This window comes from Nannospalax galili, unplaced genomic scaffold (assembly GCF_000622305.1).
Source record: "Nannospalax galili isolate Female #2095 unplaced genomic scaffold, S.galili_v1.0 scaffold385, whole genome shotgun sequence".
Lineage (NCBI taxonomy): Eukaryota > Metazoa > Chordata > Mammalia > Rodentia > Spalacidae > Nannospalax > Nannospalax galili.
In genome coordinates, this window is record NW_008354956.1 from 1,614,504 (window position 1) to 1,639,207 (window position 24,704).

General features: G+C 48.4%; 1 pseudogene; it reads right to left on the minus strand.

The window, feature by feature from the left end:
- Positions 1-2,741: 2,741 nt before the first annotated feature.
- Positions 2,742-2,873, minus strand: LOC115067527 (annotated as a pseudogene).
- Positions 2,874-24,704: the final 21,831 nt, after the last annotated feature.

The window sequence follows — 24,704 nt, forward strand, 5'->3', positions numbered from 1 at the left end:
ACCCAGGGAAAGGCCACCACAGGATTTTCCCCCTCCTCACCGGTGTCCCCACCACCTGTGGTTGTGACTTTGAGTTGTCTGCAATAGCCAAGGGCGGGAAAAGTTGCCGTGGGTTGGACATTATTCCCGAGTGTGCTTTTTGAGCTAAATTTCTACATTGAGACTTGTATCCCTAGATACAAATCCTCCAGCTCCTGGAGCAGTGAGTTCGAATGATGCCACTTGTCCTCACGCAGCAAATTCGCACCCAACGCAACCCGGTCCCGCTCTCTTCCTACAGGCGTCCCCCCATTTCAACCTGGGGTCCTTTTTGCACCCCAGAAAGGGTGGAGAATTGGAGTGTGGGACCAAAAAGAAGCTGGACAGCCAGACAGCGACTCTCAAAGGTTCAAAGGGTGCAGTGACCAGGCCGTGTCCCCACCCGCCTCTAAACTTAGCCGCGCTGACGTGGGGCGGGTGATCGCGGCGGGCCGGGGACGCAGGGGCCCGAGCAGAGGGGGGCGGCTCGCCTCTGCTCAGCGAGCCTCTATTTATAGTGCCCGGAGCTCGAAATAGCGCGGAGCCGAGAGGCCGGGATGACGCGGGAGCCGCCGGGGGCTGACTCACCCGGCCCAGAGTGGAGGCCTCCGGATGGGGACAGTGGAACCGCCTGGACCCGACCCCGCGCCCTCGCAGACACCTCTTCCGCTAGGACATCCCAAAGTTTCCACTGGGACAGGTTGTGGATGGACAGAGCCATAGATGAAGATGTCTGCAGCATGAGAGAATGCAGTTGGCTTAGATGTGGGACTTCCACCAAAGGCAACGGACTACACACCTTCTACGGACTAGGAAGGGAACCGAGATGCTTTGGAGGCACGGTGACCCCGGATAGACATGATGTCAGCGCACGTCTCCTGTATTGCTTATGACTCCTGGAATGTTCCCTCTGACTGGAATTTTTTTTGCCTGACTTTGAAGACTCGAGACTTCATACACCTGGGACCCAGTGGCCTGGGATAAATAAGGGCTTGCCCCCGGCAGACTCGATGATCCTGGTGTCCCCAGCACAGCGCAGCACAAGCTAAAATAGGTTGGACACAAATTTGACCGCCCGAATTTACAAAGTCTTGCCAAGAAAAGAAAATGAATTCCCAAATTCTCTAACGGCAGATGTTTGTTTCTACTATTCCGAGGTATTGCCCAGGAGCCTCAGTAGCTCCCCCACTCCTCACCTGCCCCCGCCAAAGGGTGAGGTGGGGTTTGTTTTTCTTTTTTTGTTTGTTTTTGAGACAGGTTCTCACTATGTGGTCCTGGTTGACCTGGAACCTGCTGTGTAGACTACCAGGCTGGCTGGTCTTGGACTCACAGAGATCTATCTGCCTCTGCCTCCTGAGTGCTGGTCAGAAACAGTGGCTTGGAATCCTAGGTCACAATACATTTTAAAGGACATTAGGTTTTTGGAACACTGTCATCAAATGCCAAAATTTCAGCAAAACAAAGACTTTTCTTAGGTTTTCCTGTTTGTTTGTTTTTGAGACAGGTTCTCACTATGTGGGTCTGGCTGGCCTGGATCTCACTATATAGACCAGGCTGGCCTTAATCTCACAGGCTTGCCTGCCTCTGTTTCCCAATTTCAGGGATTAAAGGGGTTTGCCAATGCACCTGACCAGAGGGATGAGCTGGGGTTAAATTTTTTTTATTAATTATTATTTTATGTGTATGAGTGTTTTGCCTGCATCTATTTAAGTGCACCTGTGTGTGTGATGTCTGCAGAGGCCAGAAAAGAATGCTGGATCCCCTGAAACTGGAGTTAAGGACAGTTGTTAGCTGTCATGTGGGTGCTGGGAACTGAACCCAGGTCTTCTGGAAGAGCAGCCAATGCTCTTAACCACGGAGCCACCTCTCCAGCCCCAAGGGGGTGAATTTTGATTATGTTTATTATCAAGGAACCCATAACAGACATGATTCCCAAAGTGTAGACCATGGAACCCTTGTGGGTTCCCATAGTCTTTCAGAACATCACAAAGAGCATCTTAATGATTTGTGGACACTTACCAGACTGTTGCACTCCTCTAGGGAATATAAACTGCACAACCTACAGGAAATCACAGCCAAGCAGACTCGGAAGGGAGTGTGGGGCTGGGGGAGGGATTTACAGAATTAACATCCCTGGGCTGGGTGTGGAGGTCCAGGACTGGGACTCCCAGCCCGCCTGAGGCTAAGGAGGGCAACAATTGGAGGCCAGCCTGAGCTACATAGCAAGATCCTGTCTGGAGTCAAGGCCCCCCAAAATAAAATAGTGAGTGGGGTAGTAGTTCAGTGGGTAGAGCCCTTCCCCAGGGTTCCATCCCCATCCAACATAAACCGGATGTGGTGGCACATACCTTTAATCCCAGCACTCAGGAGGCAGAGGCAGGTAGATCTCTGTGAAACAGAGAGGCCAGCCTGGTCTACAGTGAGTTCCAGGTCAGCTGGGGCTACAGGGAGACCCTGCCTCCAAATCAAAAACATACAAAAAAAAAAAGCCACAAAAAAGATAGCTAGATCAATCAATCAATCAATCAATCCTTGGGAGGGCCTTGGTTCAATATAAAATAAAATGACGTCTTCTTACCAAGTTCTAGAAAATGTGGTTATTTGTATTAAATTGTGCAATTTATGTTAACATGAAATTTATCACTGAATCCACAGATGTCTATCAATTTGTCAGTTCTCCCTTTTTTTAAGAGGGAGCAAAAGGTGAAGTTTATTATTTATATGTATCCCACAAATTATGCAGTAGAGTTTCTCACATTTGAGGAAATTTCAGAGGTTAGTGAATCTGGAGTGCAATGGATGAGCACTGGGAAAACCACTTCCAGATCATGGAACCTCCCCTACCAGCTAAGTATTTTTTTTTTTTCTTTTTGAGACAGGGTCTCTCTGTAGCCCCAGCTCGTATCTTTTTATTTTTTTATTTTTAAAAATATTTTATTTATTATTTTTATTTAATATGTATGAGTGTATTGCCTGCATGTGTGTGAGTTTACCCGTGTCGTGCAATGCCGAGGAAGTCAGAAGAGGGCTTCGGATTCTTCTGGAACTGGAGTTAAGGACGGTTCGTAGCCACCATGTGGGTGCTGGGAATCGAACCTGGGTCCTCTGCAAGAGCAGTCAGTGCTCTTAACCGCTAAGCCATCTCTCCAGCTCTTAGCTTTTAATTTTTTTAAAAATTTTAAAAATTTTTATTTTATGTGTCTGAGTGTATTGCCTGCATGTGTGTAAGTGCACCCGTGTCATGCAATGCCCTTGGAGGTCAGAAGAGGGCATCGAATTCTCCCAAACTGGAGTTAAGGATTGTTCTCAGCTCCCATGTGTGTGCTGAGAACTAAGCCCAGGTCCTCTGCAAGAGCAGCCAGTGCTCTTAACTGCTGAACTACATATAATATTAGATATAATAATACATATAATTGTTACTTTCATAATTATTAATTACTTTTTGTGATTTCTTTGTCTTATTGAGAGGGTCTCCCTGGAACTCACTATGTAGACCAGGCTGGACTTGAACTCACAGAGATCCACCTGACTCTGCCTCCCAAGTGCTGGGATTAGAGGTGTGCACCATCATTCCTGGCTTCTTTTCATGATTTTTATAATTTATTTATGGGGAGACATACACATTTTACAGCACACATGTGGAGGCCAGGGGACAACTTGCAGGAGTCTGTTCTCTCCTTCTACTGTGTGGTTCCAGGGATTGAACTCAGGTCATCTGGCTTGGCAACAAGCACCTTTACCGCTGAGCCACCTTGTGGACCTGTAATTTATTTTATTTTATTTTATTTTATTTTATTTTATTTTATTTTATTTTAAGGTCTCTGTGTAGCCCCAGCTGGCTTGGAACTCACAGAGATCTACCTGCCTCTCCCTCCCAAGTGCTAGAGCTAATGGTGTGTGGCACCATGCCCAGATCATTGTAGCTGATTTAAACTTTTTTCTAAATTGTCTAAAATTTCTGTCATGGGCTCAGATATAGTTCAGTTGGTAGAGTGCTTGCTTAGCAGGAACAAAACCCTGGGTTCGAAGGGTCTCACTATGTAGACCACGCTGGCCTCATATATCAAGAAGAAAAAAACCCCAAACCAACAGCAATCCAACTACCTTAGCTTCCTGAGTGGAGAAACCATAGATGTGAGCCATTACACCTGGCTAAACTGGTGATTTAAAACAAAAACAAAAAAACAACAGCTTCACTTATCATTGGGATGGGAGTAGTGTGGAGTTCAGAGCCAGTTCTATGAGGCCTGGAGAGGGCAGTGGATTGATTAGAAGTTTTGAACCTTAGGTTCAGGAAAATGTATTGGCTTACCTAAAATAGAAGAGAAAAAGAAAAAATGGGGCTAGAGAGATGGCTCAGTGGTTAAGAGCACTAGCTGCTCTTGCAGAGGACCCAGGTTCAATTTCCAGCACTGACATGGCAGATAACTGTCCATAACTGCAGTTCCAGGTGATCTGATGTCCTCTTCTGGCCTCTGAGGACATTGCAGGCACAGGTTCACTTACAGGCAAAATGCTCACATACGTAAATTTTTTTAAAAATCAAAAATAGGGGACTGGAGAGATGGCTAAAATAGGGGACTGGAGAAATGGCTTGGCAGATATGAGCACTGGCTCTTGCAGAGGACCTTGGGTTCCAGTCCCAGCATTGACATGGTGGCTAACAACTGTCCGTGACTATAGTTCCAGGGGGAATCCAACACCCTTCCTTGGACATTGCATGACATAGGTGCACTTACACACATGCAGACAATACACTCATACACATAAAATAAAAATATTTTTTTAATCAAAAATGATTTTTTTAGTTTTTAAAAAAGAAAAGGCTAAGGGGATCAGCTGTGCTTCCACACACCCGGAATAACAGCGCTGGGGGGGATAAAGCAGGATCGTGGCAAGTTTAAGGCTAGCCATGTCTACATAGTATGACATCAAAAAAAAAAAAAAAAAAGCCCACATGGTGGCACAAGCCTTTAATCCCAGGCACAGGCAGGCAGATCTCTGTGAGATCAAGGCCAACCTGTCTACACAAAGAGTTCCAGGCTAGTTGGGGTTACAACTGACTCAAAAACACCTGACTCTTAGCATCCGTTTTAGCCAAGAGGGACCCAAACTGCTCTGAGCACCTGTTCCTCTTGGAACCTTGCTCTGGAACAAGGACTCTTTTCTTTTTCTTAGTTTTTTCCTTTTTAAAATTATTTTTATTTTATGTGTATGAATGTATTGCTTGTATATATGTAAGTGTAACTGTGTTGTACAGTGCCCTCAGAGGTCAGAAGAGGGTGCTGGACCTCCTGGAACTAGAGTTGTAGACTGTTGTTAGCTGCCGTGTGGGTGCTGGGAATTGAACCTGGGTCCTCTGCAAGAGCAGTCAGTCTTCTTAACCGCTGAGCCATCTCTCAGTTCCTCTTTCTTTTCTCAAAACAGTACATCCAGCAGATCCTTATCTTATCAGAGGGTTTTGTCCCTTCTGACCCCTATTGACCTAGGACAGTGCACACAACCACAAACAGGTGTTATCAATTTAAACCCATCTGTTGTTTGCAATGGGATAATTATCTCATTGTTTTAATGAAATAACTCTTGTTTGCAGCATTTCTTTGAGAAGTAAAACACACACACACACACACACACACACACACACACACACACACAGGGTCTCCCTATACTGTTCTGGGCCAAGGGCAAGGAGGAGCCATGAGAGATTAGGATCACACGACCAGGTCACAAACCAGCCCAAGGCTCAGTGAGCTACATAATACACAAGCTAAGACTAACTTTTGGTTTGCAAGGTTAAGTAAAAGTCATTTGTCCAGAGTTTATCCATATTGTAAACACAGTTTATCCCATAGCTGTGTTGAGGCTGTCCATATTCCTACTGCTGAGGTGTGCTATGCACAAGCCAGGAGGTCATGAGCTCCCCGGCTGTGGAGGGAACCAAGCTGGAACTGAGTGGGCATGAACTGCTGTCGACACTCTTCCAGCACAGACCCAGTGAGCCTCTGACTGCAGGTCGATGTGAGGGGCTGCGGGGAATGGAGGAGGCCAGAGATACTGTGCTGTTTGGGTTGCCTGCCTTGGCCCATACCTGGGCTTCCCTGCTCTATGCTCACCAAAATGTTCTATTCATTCATTTATGAGTTGTTGTTTTTTTGTCTTTTTGAGACAGGGTCTCCCTGTAGCCCCAGCTGACCTAGAACTCGCTATGTAGACCAGGCTGGCCTTGAACTCACAGAGATCTGCCTGTCTCTGCCTCCCGAGTGCTGGGATTAAAGGCGTGCACCACTACACCTGGCCTCATTTATGTTTTTTTAAAAAAATATTTCTCTTTATTACTTTTTTTTTTTTTTTGGTCTTTTTGAGACAGGGTCTCCCTGTAGCTCCAGCTGGTCTGGAACTCACTATGTAGACCAGACTGGTCTCAAACTCACAGAGATCTGCCTACCTCTGCCTCCCAAGTGCTGGGATTAAAGGTGGACGCCACCACACCCAGCTTGTTATTTTCATTTTTTGAGTCAGGGTCTCAAGTGGTCAAGGCTGGCTTTGAGCTTGCTATGTAGCTGAAGGTGACCTTGAACACTGATTCTTCTGCTTCTTTCTCCAGATCCCTGGGCTGAAAGGTGTGCTCTGCTACCCTGGGCTTTATTTATTCACAATTCATACTCCTCCTCATTCTCCTCCTCCTTTTTTTCTTCACACATGGTCTAACTATATACCCCAAACTCACATAGATCTGCCTGCCTCTGCCTCCAGAGCACTGGGATCAAAGGTGTATGCCTTTCTTTCTTTCTTTCTTTCTTTCTTTCTTTCTTTCTTTCTTTCTTTCTTTCTTTCTCTCTCCCTTCCTTCCTTTCTTTTTCTTTTTTCTTTTAAAACTCTATTACATTGTCTTTTTAAAAAAATACTTATTATTTTTATTTTATATGTATGAGTGTATTGCCTGTATGTATGTGAGTGCACCCGTGTCATGCAATGCTGAGGAGGTCAGAAGAGGGAGTTGGATTCCTCTGGAACTGGAGTTAAAAGGACGGTTTGTAGCCGCCATGTGCGTGCTGGGAATCGAACCCAGATCCTAACTGCTGAGCCATCTCTCCAGCCCTGCCAATTTCTTTATTTACTGTGGTAGCAAGGACAGAAGTTCTGGCTTTACACTACTAATCAAGCACTATACCACTGAGCCACACTGCCAGTCCCTCACAGAGGGATTCTAGGCAGGTGCTCTACCACTAAGCCCATACCCCTAGCCCCTTAACTGGGAAAGTCTACAGAGGCTCTACCACTGATCCATACCCCCAGTCCAAATCCTCCCCCTTTTATTTTAAAGATTTATTTTTATATGTGTGAGTGATTTAGCTGCTTGTATGGAAGTGCATTATATGTGTGCAATGCCCACAGAGGCCAGAAGAAAGTGTCAGATCCCCCTGGAACTGGAGTTACAGATGGTTGTTAGCCACCATGTCTGTGCTGGGAACTAAACCCAGGTCCTCTGCAAGAGCAGCCAGTGCTTCTTAACCACTGATCTCTTGATTCCCCTCTCCTCTACTTTTAATGTCATCCTGAATTTTTAGCTTTATAGTGCACACCACAATCTGAAATCACAGCATGTAGTTACTCTGCCCCCGCCTTAAGCCACAGCTCTATGAAGGTGGGATCTGTGTTTTGGTCAGTGCTGCACAGACCAGAGGAAGTAGCTTGGAGATAACAGTGCTCACCTAGAATGCCCAAAGTGCTGAGGCTCCATCTCCAGCACCATAAGAAACATACAAATTAAGCTTAATGCTGTGTCTCCATGGCCAAGCATCATGCCTGACCCAGAGAAGAACCACAAAACACATGCTGAGGGCCTTTGAGATGGATCTGTGGATAAAGGCACTTTTCCCCAAGCCTGACCATAGTGCAATCCTGGGAATCCAGGGGATGAAAGGAGAAAACCTTTTCTACAGTGTTTTCCTCTGACTGCAACACAGTACTGTGGCATTTACCTGTGTGTGTGTGTGTGTGTGTGTGTGTGTGTTTGTGTGTGTGTACATACAAACATGCATAGATAGATGTAATTTTTTTTTGAGACAGGATCATACTATGTAGCCCAGGATGGCTTGAAACTCACTATAAAAACCAGGATGGACTTGAATTTACAGAGATCTGCCTGCCTCTGACTCCCGAGTGCTGGGATTAAATTTAATTATTTTAAAAGCATGAGTGTTTGCCTGCATGTGTGTATGCATATCACCTGTGTTCCTGGTGCACTCGGAGCTATAGAGAGTTGTGAGCCACCATGTAGGTGCTGGAAACCAAACCTGGGTCCTCTGCAAGAGCAGCAAATCATCTTAACTGCTCAGCCACCTCTCCAGTCCCATAAATAAGCCTTTTAAAAGTACGATGGAGCCATCCAGGTGTGGTGGTGCAGAGCTCTCTCCCCTAAGCTCCCAGGTTGTGCCTGGCAGAGGCCTCTTATGCTGAGGACAGGGGAGGCCTCTCTTATTTGCAGATTCTGGTCTAGGGGAACTGATTCTCTGGACTGGACCTCCTATCTCCCCTGAGGCCCAGCTGTGCATGTGGTCCTCACTCCACACATGGTCCTGGGCATCCAGGCCTTGATGTTAGACCTCTCCCCTTCCTCCTGCTCCCCCTCCTCCTCCTCCTCCTCCTCTTCCTCCTCCTCTTTGTTTTTGGTCTTTTTGAGATAGGGTTTCCTGTAGCCCCAGCTGACCTGAACTCTATGTAGACCAAGCTGGCCTCAAACTCACAGAGTTCTGCCTGCCTCTGCCTTCTGAGTGCTGGGACTAAAGGCATGTGCCACCATGCCCTCTACTATAATTTTTAAAAATATTTATTATTTTTATTTTATGTGTATGAGTGTGTTGCCTGCATATAGGGTAAGTGCTCCTCTGTCATGCAATGCCCACAGAGGTCAGAAGAGGGCATTGAATCCCCTGGAACTGGAGTTACAGATGGTTGTTAGCCACCATGTGGGTGCTGGGAACTGAACCCAGATCCTCTTCAAGAGCGGCCAGTGCTCTTAACCACCGAGCCATCTCCCCAGCCCCCAGTAATACAGTTTTGTCAGTAAACAATATTCAAAAATTATAGTAGGGGCTGGTTAAGAGCACTGGGTGTTATTGCAGAGGACCTGGGTTTGATTCCCAGTACCCACATGGCAGCTAACAATGGTCTGTAACTCCAGTTCCAGGGGATTCAACACCCTTTTCTGACCTCCGAGGGCACCCCACAACACAGATGCACCTACCTACATGCAGGCATTATACTCATACACATAAAATAAAAGTAATAACTAAAATATTTTAAAAACTATACTACCTAGCTTGAACAATAATGTGGAATTTGTCACTGTTCCTAAAATGTGAGTGTCACCCACTCCTTCCCAAATTCTCTACCTATGTATACACAGCCTTTCAATGTAATCATGTTACTTTCTTTAAAATTGCAATGCTAATTTTTTTAAAAAGCTTTTTGCCGGATATTTTTGAAACAGAATCTCCCTGTAGGCCCAGCTGGCCTGGAACTTGCCATGTAGACCAGGCTGACCCTGATCTCACAGAGATCCACCTACCTCTGCCTCCCAAGTGCTGAGATTAAAGGCATGCCCCCCCATGCCTTGCCCAAAAAATTTCTTTTTTTTTTTTTTTGGTCTTTGTGAGTCAGGGTCTCCCTGATAGCCCCAGCTGTCCTGGAACTCACTATGTAGACCAGGCTGACCCTGATCTCACAGAGATCCACCTGTCTCTGCCTCCTGGGTGCTGGGATTAAAGGCATATGCCACCATGCCCAGCCCCTAAAATATTTTTAAATAAAATAAATTAAATAAATAATAAGTTAAAAAAAGAGACCTTAGTTTAATTCCACATAGAAGCATGTGTCCCCTCCACACACGTTAAACAAACACACACATACACACACCCCACACATACCCCACACACACCCCCACACACAATGAGACAATGTAAAAAAATAAAATAATATGTATAAGGCTGGGCGTGGTGGCACATGCCTTTAATCCCAGCACTCGGGAGGCAGAGGCAGGCAGATCTCTGTGAGTTCAAGGCCAGTCTGGTCTACATAGTGAGTTCCAGGGTTCAGTTCCCAGCACACAAATGATAGCTAACAACTATCTGTAACTCCAGTTCCAGGCGAATCCAAAACAGCCTCTTCTGACCTCCACAGGCATTGTACAACATGGGGGCACTTGTATGCATGCAGACCATACACTCATAACAACAACAAAAAATAAAATAAATTTTTTTTTGGTCTTTTTGAGACAGGGTCTCCCTGTAGCCACAGCTGTCCTGGAACTCACTATGTACACCAGGCTGGCCTTGAACTCACAGAGATCCTCCTGTCTCTGCCTCCCAAGTGCTGGGACTACAGGCGTGTGCCACCACACCCAGCAATAATAAATAAATTTTAAATAAAAAAGTAAAATCTTGGGGGCTACAGAGATGGACCACTGGTTAAGAGCACTGTCTGCTCTCGCAGAGGACTGGGGTTCAGTTCCTAGCACCCACATGGTGGCTAAAAGTCTCCCAAACTCTAGTCCCAGGGGATCTGACTCCATCTTCTGCAACCTGTGAGCACTGTATGCATGTGGTGCACTTGTGTACACCCAGGCAAAGCACTCATAAAAATTTTAAATAATATTTATTATTTATTTTTTATTTTTGAGACAGTCTCCCCGTGGCCCCAGCTGGCCTAGAACTCACTATGTAGACCAGATTGGCCTTAAACTCACAGAGATCTGCCTGCCTCTGCCTCCCGAGTGCTGGGATTAAAGGTGTGCGCCACCACGCCCGGCTAGTGCCTAGTTTTTTGAGAGGCAATGAGCTCCTCATTAAGAGATTAATTGGGTATGTTGGTGCACACCTTTAATCCTAGCACTAGGGAAGCAGAGGCAGGTGGATCTCTGTGAGATCCAGGCAAGCCTGGTCTACGGGCCACATCCCAGGACAGCTGGGGCTACAGGGAGGCCCTGTCTCCAAGAAGAAAAGAAAGGGAGAGCTTTGGTCTTGTGTTCTTGCACTGACCCCACTTCAAGTCCGGGTTCTGTACGCCTCAGTTTCCCCATCTATGCGACGCCGCTGCGTGGAGGGATCTGGCCCCCGTGCCATCTCCACGCGCGCCACCGCGGGGCGCAGCGAGCCCGGGGACTCGTCGCGATGCTCCTGGAAGGTTCTGCGCCGCGGTGACTCAGGCGCGTCCCCGGCTCCTGGGCGCGCACAGCCTCGGCCACCCGCGCGCGCACGGAGTCCATTTTTACCCGAACTCAGCTAAAAATAGTCGCCGCGCTCCGAACGGAGCCCGAAATAGCGGCCACCAGATAAGGCAGGGCGACTCAGTGCTTCCGGGGAGCGGAAGGGAGCCGGAGGGGGAGCCGGGCGCCTTGTCCCCTCGGTCACCCCCAGGTCCCCGCGCTGTCACAGCCCGCCCTCTGCTCCCCAGTCCACACTTCTCCTCCCCCATCCGGCTCCTATTCCCCATGGTGCCCCCCAACTGTGTCCCCAGCCCCCGACCTCTGTGGTCCTATTCCTCTTCACCCCAGTCACCCATCTCTGCCTGCTCCATCCCAGACCTTAAACCCCACCTCTGGGATGTAGGAGGATCCCCACCACAGGATGCCAGAGTACCAGAGATGCTGGCAGATGCTGGGCTGAGTGATCAGGGTCCAGAATCTTTCTGTGTGAGCCTGGGTCTCACAATGTGGGAGAGCTGGGCTTCAGGCTGGGACAAATACTAGTCTTTTTTTAAAAAAATCAGGTGGGTTGTGTGGCCCACGTCTTTAATCCCAGCACTCAAGAGGCAGGGGCAGGTGGAACTTTGCGAGATCCAGGCCAGACTGGTCTACATACTGAATTCCAGGCCAGCTGGGGCTGCATAGTGAGACTGTGTCTGAAAATAAATAAAATAATTTTTTTGTCTTTTTGAGACAAGGTCTCCCTGTAGTCCTGATTGGCCTGGAAGTCACTATATAGACCAGACTGGCCTTGAACTCACAGAGATCTACCTGGCTCTGCCTCCTGAGTTCTGGGACCAAAGTTATGACATGCCCAGTTATTTAGTATTTCTGGTTTTATTTATTTGTTTTTTTGTTTTTTTTTTAAGACAGATTCTCCCTGTAGCTCCAGCTGGCCTGGAACTTGCTGTGGAGACCAGGTTGGCTTTGAACTCATAGAGATCTGCCTGCTTCTGCCTCCCAAGTGCTGCGACTAAAGGTGTATATCACTATACCCAGCCTTTATTTCAGGTTTTAACATTTTATTTATTGATTGATTTTAAAATATTTACATTTGGTGTATATAAGTGTTTTTGCCTGCATGTATGTATGTGCACCATGTCCCTTTGGAGGCCAGAAGAGGGGGTCAGATTTCCTGGAACTGGAGCGTAGGTTCTTGGAACCAAACCTGGGGCCTCTACAAGAGCAGCAAGTGCTCTTAACTGCTGAGCCATCCAGCCAGTTTATTAATTTTTTGAGATAGAGTCTCAGGTATCCCAGGGTGACCTCAAATTCTCAGAGGATGACCGTGAACGCTTGCTCTTTCCACCTCTACTTCCCATGTGCCGGGATGACAGGAATGCATCACCACACCTGATTTATGTGATGCTGGTATTTGAACCCAGGGCCTCCTCCAGTGCTAACTACATAAGCACTCTACCAACTGAGCCAGATCCCCAGACCCCTTTTTGAGACAGGGTCTTACTATATAGCCCAGGCTAGCCATGAACTCATGATTATCCTGCCTCAGCCTTCCAAGTGCTGAGACTGCACATGTGGGCCACCATGTTCTGCTTGACTTGCGTCTTCTGTCACTGAGCTTTGTTGTCTATGGGTCGTCAGAGTCAGGGCTCAGCCTAGGTCTCCCTTCCTCCCTCACAGATCTGAAGGTCACTAAGATTCTTTCTTTCATTGCTGGGCAGTGACCAGAACCAGCTGCTCCAAGCATCAGTAGGACAGTGGGAGCCAGGTCAGGTCCCCTGTGAACCAGCTCCCTGCACCATCTCGGGCCCGCTCATCCTGATAACCTGTGACTTGCTCAATGCATAGTCCAATATTTGGAACTAGGGCCTCAAGATCCACATTTTCCAGAAGTTCAAAGCCAAGTCAGGGTCCCAGCAGTGAAAAACTGAGTCTCACTGGTTCTGCTGTGGTTTCAAATGATGGTAAGGTCCCCGTTTCAGGAGAACACCAAACTCCAACCAGGTGACAGTCATGCTGTCTGAATAACCAAGGGATGAAACTGCAGGTAAAGGATGGGTGTGGATTAGTTTTTTGTTTTTTGTATTTTGTTTTGAGATAGGGTTTCACCATGTAGGCTCAAGCTGGGCTGGGCTTGAATTTATAATCCTCTTCCCAGGTACTGGGATTACAGATGTGCACCACCATACCTTACTTGCTTGGAGCATTGCATTTAAGGCAAGACAAATTGTGTAGTCAGGGTCAAAGAATTAAAACATTGGAGCCAGACAGTGTTGGAGATGGTTCAGCAGCCAAGAGCACTGGCTGCTCTTGCAGAGGACCTGGGTTCGGTTCCCAGCATCCACATGGCAGCTAACAACTATCAATATCTCCAGTTTCAGGGAATCCAATGCCCTCTTCTGGCCTCTGCAGGCATTGCATGCACATGATGCACTTACACACATGAAGGCAAAACACTTATAAAAACATTTTTAAATATTTAAAAATAGCTGAGTGTGGTGGCATATGCCTTTAATCCCAGCACTTGGGAGGCAGAGGCAGGCAGATCTCTGTGAGTTCAAGGCCAGCCTGGTCTACATAGTGAGTTCCAGGACAGCTGGGGCTACAGGGAGTCCCTGTCTCAGACCAAAAAAAAAAAAAAAATTAAAAATAGGGGCTGGAGAGATGACTCAGCAGTGACTGCTCTTGCAGAGGACCCAGGTTCTATTCCCAGCACCCACATGGTGGCTATGAACCATCCTTAACTCCAGTTCCAGGGGAATCCGAAGCCCTCTTCTGACCTCCACGGCATTGCACGACACGGGTGCACTCACATACATGCAGGCAATACACTCATACACATAAAATAAAAATAATAAATAAACAAATAAAAATTAATTTAAAAATAGATTGGAGACATTACTAAGAACCAGACCTCACAGGGAGCTAATGGGTCAGGGTGAGGAGCCTGCACTTCAGCCCAACAGTGTTGGGCTATGGCAGGTTCTGAGCATGGGAGGGACACAGGCAGGCAGCTTATGCTTTAGTAAGACTTTTCTGGCTGTCTCATGGAGGTATAGTGAGGGAGGGAGGAGGGCAGAGGAGCCTGAACATTGTGTGGACTGGGAAATGAGGGGATAGAAGGGATTAGATTTAGGGCTAGAGCCGGGGATGGAACTCCAGGCTCTGTGCATGATAAAGAAGGTCTCTACCACTGAGCCACACCCCAGCCCCTCACTGGGGGATACTAGGCAGGGGCTCTACCACTGCGCCACACCCCAGTCCTTCACTGGGGGATTCTAGGCAGGTGCTCTACCACTGAGCCACACCCCAGCCCCTCACTGGGGGATTCTAGGCAGGGGCTCTACCACTGCGCCACACCCCAGTCCTTCACTGGGGGATTCTAGGCAGGTGCTCTACCACTGAGCCACACCCCAGCCCCTCACTGGGGGATTCTAGGCAGGTGCTCTACCATTGAGCCACCCCCCCAGCCCCTCACTGGGGGATCCTAGGTGGGTACTCCACCACTGAGCCATGTCCCTAGCTCCTCACTGGGGGATTCTAGGAAGGTGCTCTACCATTGAGCCACACCCCCAGCCCCTCACTGGGGGATCCTAGGTGGGTACTCCACCACTGAGCCATGTCCCTAGCTCCTCACTGGGGGATTCTAGGAAGGTGCTCTACCATTGAGCCACACCCCCAGTCCCTCACTGGGGGATCCTAGGTGGGTACTCTACCACTGAGCCATTCCCCCAGCCAAAAGAGACTCGAGATAGGAAAGATCCTGGATTAAGGCCTAGATCAATACCCAGACAGAGGGTAGTTGTTAGGTGATCCCTGAGGTGAGGCCTCGGAAGAAGACAGAAACAGTGTGGGTAGAAGATACCAGCTAAGCTTTAGAGTCTGGAGTCAGTCCTATTTTTAATTTATGTGTTTGTGTGTGAGCCTGCATGAGTTTACACGCATGCAGGAGCCCTCAGAGGCCAGAAGAGGACATTGGATCCCCTTGAACTGGAGTTACAGGTGGTGGTTAGTTGTCATGTGGGTGATAGGAACCAAACCTGGGTTCTCTGCAAGATCAGTGATTTTAACTGCTGAGCCATCTCTCCAGCCCCTCAAATCTCTATTTTTATTTTCTTCTTCTTGGGGGTGAGTTGAGACAGGCTCTCATTGTACAGCCTAGGTTGGCCTCAAACTCTCAACTTGCCTGCCTCAGTCTTTTCCATGCTAGGATTACATGTGTGCACCGCCATACTGGGCCTTAATTACCTTACTATTTTTTTTCTCTCTGTGTATGTGTGCACGTGCGTGCATGTACCTGTGATATCAACCTGGATATCATTCCTCAGGCTCTGTCCACCTTTTGTTTTTGAGTCAGGGTCTCTTATTGGCCTGAAATCTGTCACAAAGGCTAGGTTGGCTGGCCAGGGAGTCCCAGGGAACCTCCTGTTTCCACCTCCCCAGTACTGTGATTTTAAGCACAGGTTACCACAACTAGCTTTAAAAAAAAAAAGCAAACAAACAAAACAACATGGGTTAACTCAGCTCAAGCAACACAAGTACTTTACCAACTGAGCAACCTCCCAGGTCCTTATTTACTATCTTGACTGACATTGCATTCATGAGGTACTGTATATGTTATTTAGTTCACATGCATTGGACTGTGATCAGCATATCTACCACATGTACCTTTTTCTTTTCCTTTTTTTGTTTTTTGTATGCATGTATTGCCTACATGGAGGTAAGTGCACCTGTGTCATGCAATGCCCGCGGAGGTCAGAAGAGGCTGTCAGATCCCCTGGGACTGGAGTTACGGACAGTTGTTAGCTGCCATGTGGGTTCTGGGATTCGAACCCGTGTCTTCTGCAAGAACAACCAGTGTTCTTAACTGCTGAGCCATCTCTCCAGCCCCCTACATGTATCTTTTATCTTTTTGTTTTTTGAGGCTGGGCTCCTGTTGCCTAGGCTGGCTCTGAATTGGCTTTGTAGCTTAGGATAACCTTGGACATCTGTTCTTCCTGCCTGTACCTCCTGAGCTCTGGGATGACAGGCACGCACCCCCATGCCCAGCTCAGCTTCCCACGTTTCAGCATTAACTCTTGTAGGTCTCTGAGGGATCCACTGGATTGTCAAGTTGTCCTGACCTGTACTGAAGTCTATGGCAGTGGTGATCTTGCTGAAATCACCAGGCAGGGTGGAGGCCAGGCTAAGCTCCTTAAGCAGGGGGAGCCTGTACAGGTATGGTGGGGTGTATCTATAATCCCAGGATTCAGGAAGCTGAGGCAGGAGGATCAGGAGTTCCATGCCAGCCTGGTCTACATACTGAGCTCTTATCTCAAAAGAAAGGAGAGGGGATGGGGTGGGGGCGCTGTGTGTGGTGGCAAGTAATGCTTTTCATATCAGCACTTGAGAAGCAGAGGCAGGTGGATCTCTGTAGACTGGAGGACAGCCTAGTCTACATAGTGAGTTCCAGGCCAGGTCAGTCAGAGCTGCATAGTGAGACCCTGTCTAAACTTAAAAAAAGAGGAGGAGGAGGAGGAGGAGGAGGAGGAGGAGTGCATCATGTTAGGGGAAGCCAGTAAAGCATTATTTTCAGTGAGTCTGTGTGGGGGAGGAGGAGGAGAAGGAGAAGGAGAAAGAAGAGGAGGGGAGGAGGAGACTGTAGAGATAGCCCAGTCAGTCAAATGCTTACCATGCAAACATGAGGTTCTGAGTTCAATACCCAGAACCCATGTTAAAAAAAAACAAAAAACAAAAAAAACCCTGCTATGTAAAAAAGCAGGCATGGTGGCAAGGGCTTGTAATCCCATCAGTAGGGAGGCAAAGATGGGCAGACCCCTGGGGCTTTCGGGTTGGCCAGCTCTACCTACCCATTCAGTTTCAGGACACACTCTGTCTAGAAAAACAAGCTGCAGGGGCTGGAGAGATGGCCCAGTGGGTAAGAGCACTTGCTATTCCAGAGGACTGGGCTGGGTTCCCAATACTCACAAGGTGGCTAACATCTGACATCTTCTTCTGGCCTCTTCAGGCATTGCACATTCCTGTTGCACTTACACACAAGCATGCGGTACATTCATACCCATAAAATAAAACTAATAAAGCCGGCGGTGGTGCACGCCTGTAATACCAGCACTCGGGAGGCAGATATCTGTGAGTTCAAGTCCAGCCTGGTCTACATAGTGAGTTTCAGACAGTTGGGGCTACAGGGAGACCCTATCTCAAAAAGACTAAAAAAAAAAAACCTAACTAATAAATAAAACATTTTTAAAACTATGTATTTTATGGGTATGTGTGTTTTGCCTTCCTGCATGTAAGTGCACCCATGTCATGCAATGCGCACAGAGGTTAGAAGAGGGCATCGAATTGGACCTATGGACTGTTGTTAGCTGCCTTGTGAGTGCTGGGAACTGAATCTGGGTCCTCTGCAAGAGCAGCAAGTGCTCTTAACCATTGAGCCATCTCTCCAACATCCAATATAAATATATATGTTTTGGCTAGGTGTGGTGGTGCACACCTTTAATCCCAGCACTCGGGAGGCAGAGGCAGGCAGATCTGTGAGTTCAAGGCCAGCCTGGTCTACATAGTGAGTTCCTGGACAGCTGGGGCTACAGGGAGACCCTGTCTCTCTCTCTCTCATATATATATAATGTTTTGTTTTGTTTATTAAGGCAGGGTCTCCCTGTATCCCCAGATGGCCTGGAACTCACTATGTAGACCATGCCAGCCTCAATCACACATAGATCCGCCTGTCTGTGCCTCCTAAGTGCTGGAATTAAAGGTGTGTGCCACCATATCCAGCATAAGGTGTAGAAGTGGTTAAAAAAGTAAGGTAGGGGGTTGGAGAGATGGCTTAGTGGTTAAGCACTGGCCGCTGTTGCAGAGGACCTGGGTTCAATTCCCAGCACCCACATGGCAGCTAACAACTGTCTGTAATTCCAGTTCCGGGGAAATCCAATGCCCTCTTCTGACCTCTGAGGGCATTGCATAATATGGGTACACTTCTACACATGCAGGCAATACACTCATACACGTTAAAAAAAAGAATGGTAGATGTTAGCTCAGGTTGTCCTCTGGTCTCAACATGTCATGTCACACACACTTACCGGTGTATTCACATACCCACATACCAAATATAAATAAATCAGAAGTGGCATAATCGGAGAGAGCAAAACTCAGAAGGCCTGAACACAGTCATGGAAGGCTGCCTGGAGGAGGAGTGACTGTAGATAGGACGACACCTTCCAGGCCATTCTGGTGGAGGGCTTTGATGGAAGTTGTAGACTGAGATAGCCCTCCAGAATAGGTTACCTCTTCCCCTGACCCAGAGGCACACCAAGGTGTTTACAGCAGAATTAGGTTGTTTAATGACATCTGAGGGACACACAGTGGTGACAGTACAGCTAGCCCTTATGACATCAGAGTGATTCAACACCTGATAGCACTTCTAGTCACGTTATGGGGGGTGGGCATGAGGACAAGAGGAAGTGACAGGCCTTGGGGTAGGGGATGGACTGAGACTGCCCAGGAACTTAGGAGCTGAGGGGTGTAGCCTGTCCCTGGCCCCAGGAAAGAGTCTTTCAGAGGACTGAGTGGGAGATCCACCTTTGATGGCTGGGTTTAGGGAAGGACGCCAGGCTTCTAGGTCTACCTGGAATTGATGACAGTGGGATGGGGTCACTCCAAGAGCTTCTGGGACTCTGGACGCCTGTTTTAGTAACTACTAGATGGCCATCAGAGCAGATAGTAACTGGAATACATTTGTTTTTATCTGTGGCCCAGGCTGGCCTTGAACTCAAGACAATCCTCCCGCTTTGGCCTCCGGAGAGCTAGGGTTACAAGGCATCTGCAACCACACACAGACAGACCCAGACACACCAGAGATCGAGAGAGAGAGAGAGAGAGAGAGAGAGAGAGAGAGAGAGAGAGAGAGAGAGACTACACACCCCACTGTCGATTGATCTTCCTTAAATGAACGCATGACATGTGAGCAAACGGCACTCTCTGGGACTCAGTTTACCCTCTTGGCTAATAGCCACTGGACTGACTGCTTCCCACGTCCCCACCTGGGTCCCCACTGTGTCCCCAGACAGGACTCAGATCAGAATCTCCCCTCTCCTTTTAGGAGCAAGAAAAGCAGTTCAAGTCTCCCGGGCCCCGCCCACCGGTGATGTCATGAGCCACTCCAGGGATTCCCGACTCAGGCCCCTCCCTGGGGATGGGGAGGAGAGGAACCCGGGAGTCCGTCTCCGGCCCCTCCCCGGGATCAGGCAGGGTTACATAACCGGTTCCAGTGTCCCGTGGGACGTCGCCGGACGTCCTGACCAGGCTGGGGACAATGGGCAGGGAGGGGCCGTCCCTCCAGGCGCCTGAAAGTGGCCAGTCCCCCTCCTTTATGATTCAACCACATTTCCGGCTTTTCTCGACCTTCCCTGGGGGCGGGGGGAAGGGGAGAATCCTGAGCTCCCCCAAGCTCCACTCTCCATTCTTGTACCCTACAATTTCGCTCTGTCTGCGCCCTGTGAATCCACTGGTCTCCTCTAGACTTACTAAGTCGCCCCCAATTCCTACCCTTACACCTTCACTTGTAGTTGCCCTAAGTTTACAGCTCCCCACATTGTTTCTTGGCCCAGCCATCCTTTCCCAAACTGTCTCTGTCCCTTGGGCTCCTGCAGCTCTCTCAGTATCTCGATTCTTCGCCAAACTCCACCCCGCTTCCCTCCTATTGACCCCTAGTCAACTTTCTCCTCTCCTAACCGCAGATTCCTGAGTTCCTCCAGTCTCCTTGAAACTGCCCCAACGTGCCTAACTTGCCCCCTAAATCCCATCTCCCATTTCCCTCTTCCCACGTCAAGTCACTCCCCCAACCCCGGGGTACTTGCCCCGGCCCGGGTCTCCCGGTGCCCCTCTTCCGGCGTTCCCAGGGCGCGCTCCCAGCGGTGGCCCAGAGACCCAGTTTGCACCGCCAAAACATTGGTCTCCAGGCAACAAGCCCCGCCCCTCCCCGGAGCTGCTCTGGAGGTGCAGACCCGGCTGGGAGGAGCAGGACCTGGGCGGGTGCTTGCTCAGAGGCTATGCCGGGACTGCAAGCCAAGGGCACGTGGGGCCCGGTCATCTCCTTCCCATCGTCCTGGCACATGCATAGATCCGGACACTAGGACACAGCAACCCCAAAACAGATCTCAGATCTTGCAGCAAAAACCCCCCCAAGCCAAAAAACAAACAGAAAACAGAGAGGCATGTGGAGACTTTAGTACCTGGAACAGACCTAAGGGAGAGAGGCCTCTGGACCAGCTGGGCAAGGACTGGACCCAGAATCAGACAGATAGTGTGATTAGAAGCCGCCACTGCCAGACTCGCAGGTATACTCCTGATGTCAGGAGAATCTATTTCTGCACTGCAGGGCCTGCTCACCCTTTTTCCAGGACTTCCCCTCTGAACATCTCAGTTTCATATCTGTAAATGTGGCGACCTACATACGCATAGCGGTGCTTTTTGTTTTGTTTTGTTTTTGACAAGGGAATTCAAAGACCAGAGACTGTAGTGTCACTCCCAGCACACACCGTTTGTCATGAGGTCACTCAGTGTTTACTGAGCATCCATGACAGGCCAGTCTGTGTGCCCCCAGTTGTAAGCACCACAAAGATCTCCCTCCTGGGAGCTTAGTCTTTGGATACAATAAATACATGTAAATGAGCAAATTTAGTTGCAGGGTAAATTAGAAAGCATTTAGGGCAAGCCAGATGAGGAAAAGTGGGGTTTGTTATTGTTAGTAAGGTGATCAAGAGAGGCCTATATAGGGAAACTAGAGAGATGGCTCAGCAGTCAGGGTGTGTGTTGTTCTAGCAGAGGACTGAATTGGGTTTCCAGCACCCACGTGGCATCTCAAGGTTGCCTGTAACTCCATTCCAGGGGATCTCTCCTGACCTCCACAGACAGGTGCCGGCATATATGTGGTACATATGTGTATGTTCAGGCACACACACACACACACACACACACACACACAATCACCTAATACTACAAGACGTGGTGGTGCATGCCTTTAATCCCAACACTGGGGAGGCAGAGGCAGGCAGATCTCTCTGAGTTCCTGGTCAGCCTGGTCTACATAGTGAGTTTCAAGACAGCCAGTGCTACACAGTGAGACGCTGTCTCAAAAAAAAGAAAAATTCAAAGTTATCCTTACATAGGGAGCTCCAGGGCACCTGAGGCTACAGGGATTCCTTGTCCCCCCAAAATAAGGGGCTAGGGAGATGGTTCAGCAGTTAAGAGCACTGGCTGCTCTTGCAGATGACTGGGGTTTTGTTCCCAGCACCCACATGGTGCCTAACAATCTGTAACTCCAGTTCCAGGGGATCTGATGCCCACTTCGGACCCCTATGGGTATTTCAGGACATGGGTACACTTACATACATGCAGGCAATACGCTCATACACAGAAAAAAAATTTTTCTTTTTAAAGGCCTAAGTTGGGCTGGCAAGATGGCTCAGATGGCCAAGCCATACAAGCTGAATTCAATCCCCTAGACCAGTGAAAGGAGAGAACTGACTCCTGCAGACTGTCCTCTGACCTCTACACTAGAACTATGGCACACACACAAACACCCCCAACATACATATCAATAAATAAATTAAAATGTAATAAGCTTTCAAAAAATAAAGGCCTAGCCAGGCATGGTATTGCACACATTTAGTCCCAGCACTTGGGAGGCAGAGGCAGGCAGATCTCTATAAGTTCAAGGCTAGCCTGGTCTACATAGCAAGTTCCCAGTCAGCTGGGGCTACAGGGAGACCTTGTCTCAAAAAGACCAAAAAAAAAATCCTAAATAAAGAAGTAATATTTCAGTAAAAACCAGAATTGGCAGGTGAGGAGCCATGTAGACATCCAGACTGAGCATGCGCCAATCAGAGAACAGCAGGTGCATAGAAGCCAGGGGTTTAGCTCAGTAATAGACAACAGCCTAGAATTCCCCAGTGAGGAGCTGGGGTATGGCTCAGTGGTAGAGCATCTGCCTAGAATCCCTCAGTGAGGGCTAGAATGTAGCTCAGTGGTAGAGTGCTACCTAGAATCCCCCAGTGAGGGGCTGGGGTGTGGCTCAGTGGTAGAGCCACCTGCCTAGAATCCCCCAGTGAGGGGCTGGGGTGTGGCTCAGTGGCAGAGCCTCTGCCTAGAATCCCCCAGTGAGGGGCTGGGGCGTGGCTCAGTGGCAGAGCCCCTGCCTAGAATCCCCCAGTGAGGGGTTGGGATGTGGCTCAGTGGCAGAGCCTCTGCCTAGAATCCCCCAGTGAAGGGCTGGGGTGTGGCTCAGTGGTAGAGCACCTGCCTAGAATCCCCCAGTGAGGGGATTCTAAATTCAATCCCTAGCAGGGAAGTGGGGAGCCTAGCAAGTGCAGAGACCTTAAGTTGGGAACATGCCTGTCTTGGAGGAGGAAAGGCAGGAGGGCAGTATGGCAGACAGAACTAGAGGACACAGTGGCTGACAGGAAGGGCACACCATGCAGGCTATGGTGAGGCCTCTGACTTGTACCCACTGGACAGCACTGAGAAGGTTTTGAGCAAAAGAGCTATGTGTGATCTGAATTGGTGTCCTAAACACATAATTCCAGCCCTTGAGAGAACAAAGGGTCAAGAGTTCAAAGTAACTAGGTATGGTGACACATGGCTTTAACCCCAGCACTCAGGAGGCCTGGCCTGCGAGTTCGAGGCCAGCTAGGTCTACATAGCGAGTTCCAAGCCAGTCAGTACTACACAATAAGACCCTGTCTAAAAAAAAAAAAAAAAAGAGTTCAAGGCTACGCTTAGCTTACATATGGAGTTCAAGGTCAACCTGGGCTACATGAGACCCTGACTCAAACAGAGAGAGTTACATGAGCTGGTTTTGATTTTAATTGGACCCATCTGCCTATATGTATAGAGCAGACATTACGGGTTGAGGATGGAGGCAAGGAGACCAGGGAGGAGGTGACAGCAATGGTCCAGAATGGAGTGACGTGAAGTGACGTGAACTTGTACTATGAGCTAGCAGAAATCAGGTTCTGAAGGTCACCAAGCCTGGTGGGATTCCAGCAGTTGGGAGGCAGAGGTAAGAAGATTTCGAGTTGATGGCCAATACAGGCTACATAGTAAGACCCTGCCTCAAACATCTAGAAGAAAGAAATGAGAGAATGAGAGAGAGAAAGAGAGAGGGACAGAGAGAGGGACAGGGAGAGAGAGAGAATGAGAATATAAATCTGGAGGCATCTAAACTTTGAGTTGTAGAATTTGCTGAAGGTTCACATTCTGTTAAAGTCCTTAACAGATGGTGGTGCTCACCCTGTCTATGCTGAACTGCTTATCAAAGGTACTGAGATGGCTCAGCAGGAAAGGCACCTCCCTTGTAAGCCTGGTGACCTGAGTTCAATTTCTAGAACCCACTTGAAGGAGGAAGGAGAAAAGAGACTCTACCAAGTTGTCCTCTGACTTGTATGCATGCATGCGGGGTGGCACATGTAGCCCCCACACATCTCACACACACACACACACACACACACACACACACACACACACAAACAAACAAATTAGAAAACAATTAATTTAAGCAAAATTTAAATAAGTCATTATTGGGGGCTGGAGAGATGGCTCAGCATTTAGGAACACTTACTGCTCTTCCAGAAGATCCAAGTTTGGTCCCAACACCTACATTAGGCAGTTCACAACCACCTTTACTCCAGCTCCAGGGAATCTGAAACCCTCTTCTGGCCTCTGTGGCACTTGTACACTTGACATATATACCCACAGACACATACATAAAAATAAAAACAAATCTTGGCTGGGCGTGGTGGCACACGCCTTTAATCCCAACACCAGGTGGAGCCTGGTCTACATAGCCAGTTCTAGGTCAGCTGGGGCTACAGGGAGACCCTGTCTCAAAAAAAAGACCAAAATAAAAAGCCTCTGTGGCACTTGTACACTTGACATATATACCCACAGACACATACATAAAAATAAAAACAAATCTTGGCTGGGCGTGGTGGCACACGCCTTTAATCCCAACACCAGGTGGAGCCTGGTCTACATAGCCAGTTCTAGGTCAGCTGGGGCTAAGCCTGTCACAAAAAAAAAGAAGTCCACTTTACATATAAATGACACTAGATCCAGAAAGAATGCTTCTCCTCAGCCAGTAGCCTCTGGGAGGCTATACTTAATCTCTCAACTTTCATTAGCATCCTCAACTGGTCACACAGGATCCTCAGCTCTGCAGTCTTGTCTCCACTGCAGAACTCACATCCTCATTCCTACCCTCTCTCAAGTCTGTCTCTATCCTTCAATCTCCCATTAAATCCTGAATTTTTCAGCTGGGTGTGATGACACACTCCTTTAATCCCAGCACTAGGGAGGCAGAGGCAGGCAGATCTCTGTGTGTTCCAGGCCAGCCTGATCTACATAGTGAGTTCCAGGCCAGCTGGGGCTACAGGGAGACTCTGTCTCAGAAAAAGACATCCCCCCCGCCAAAAAAATCCTG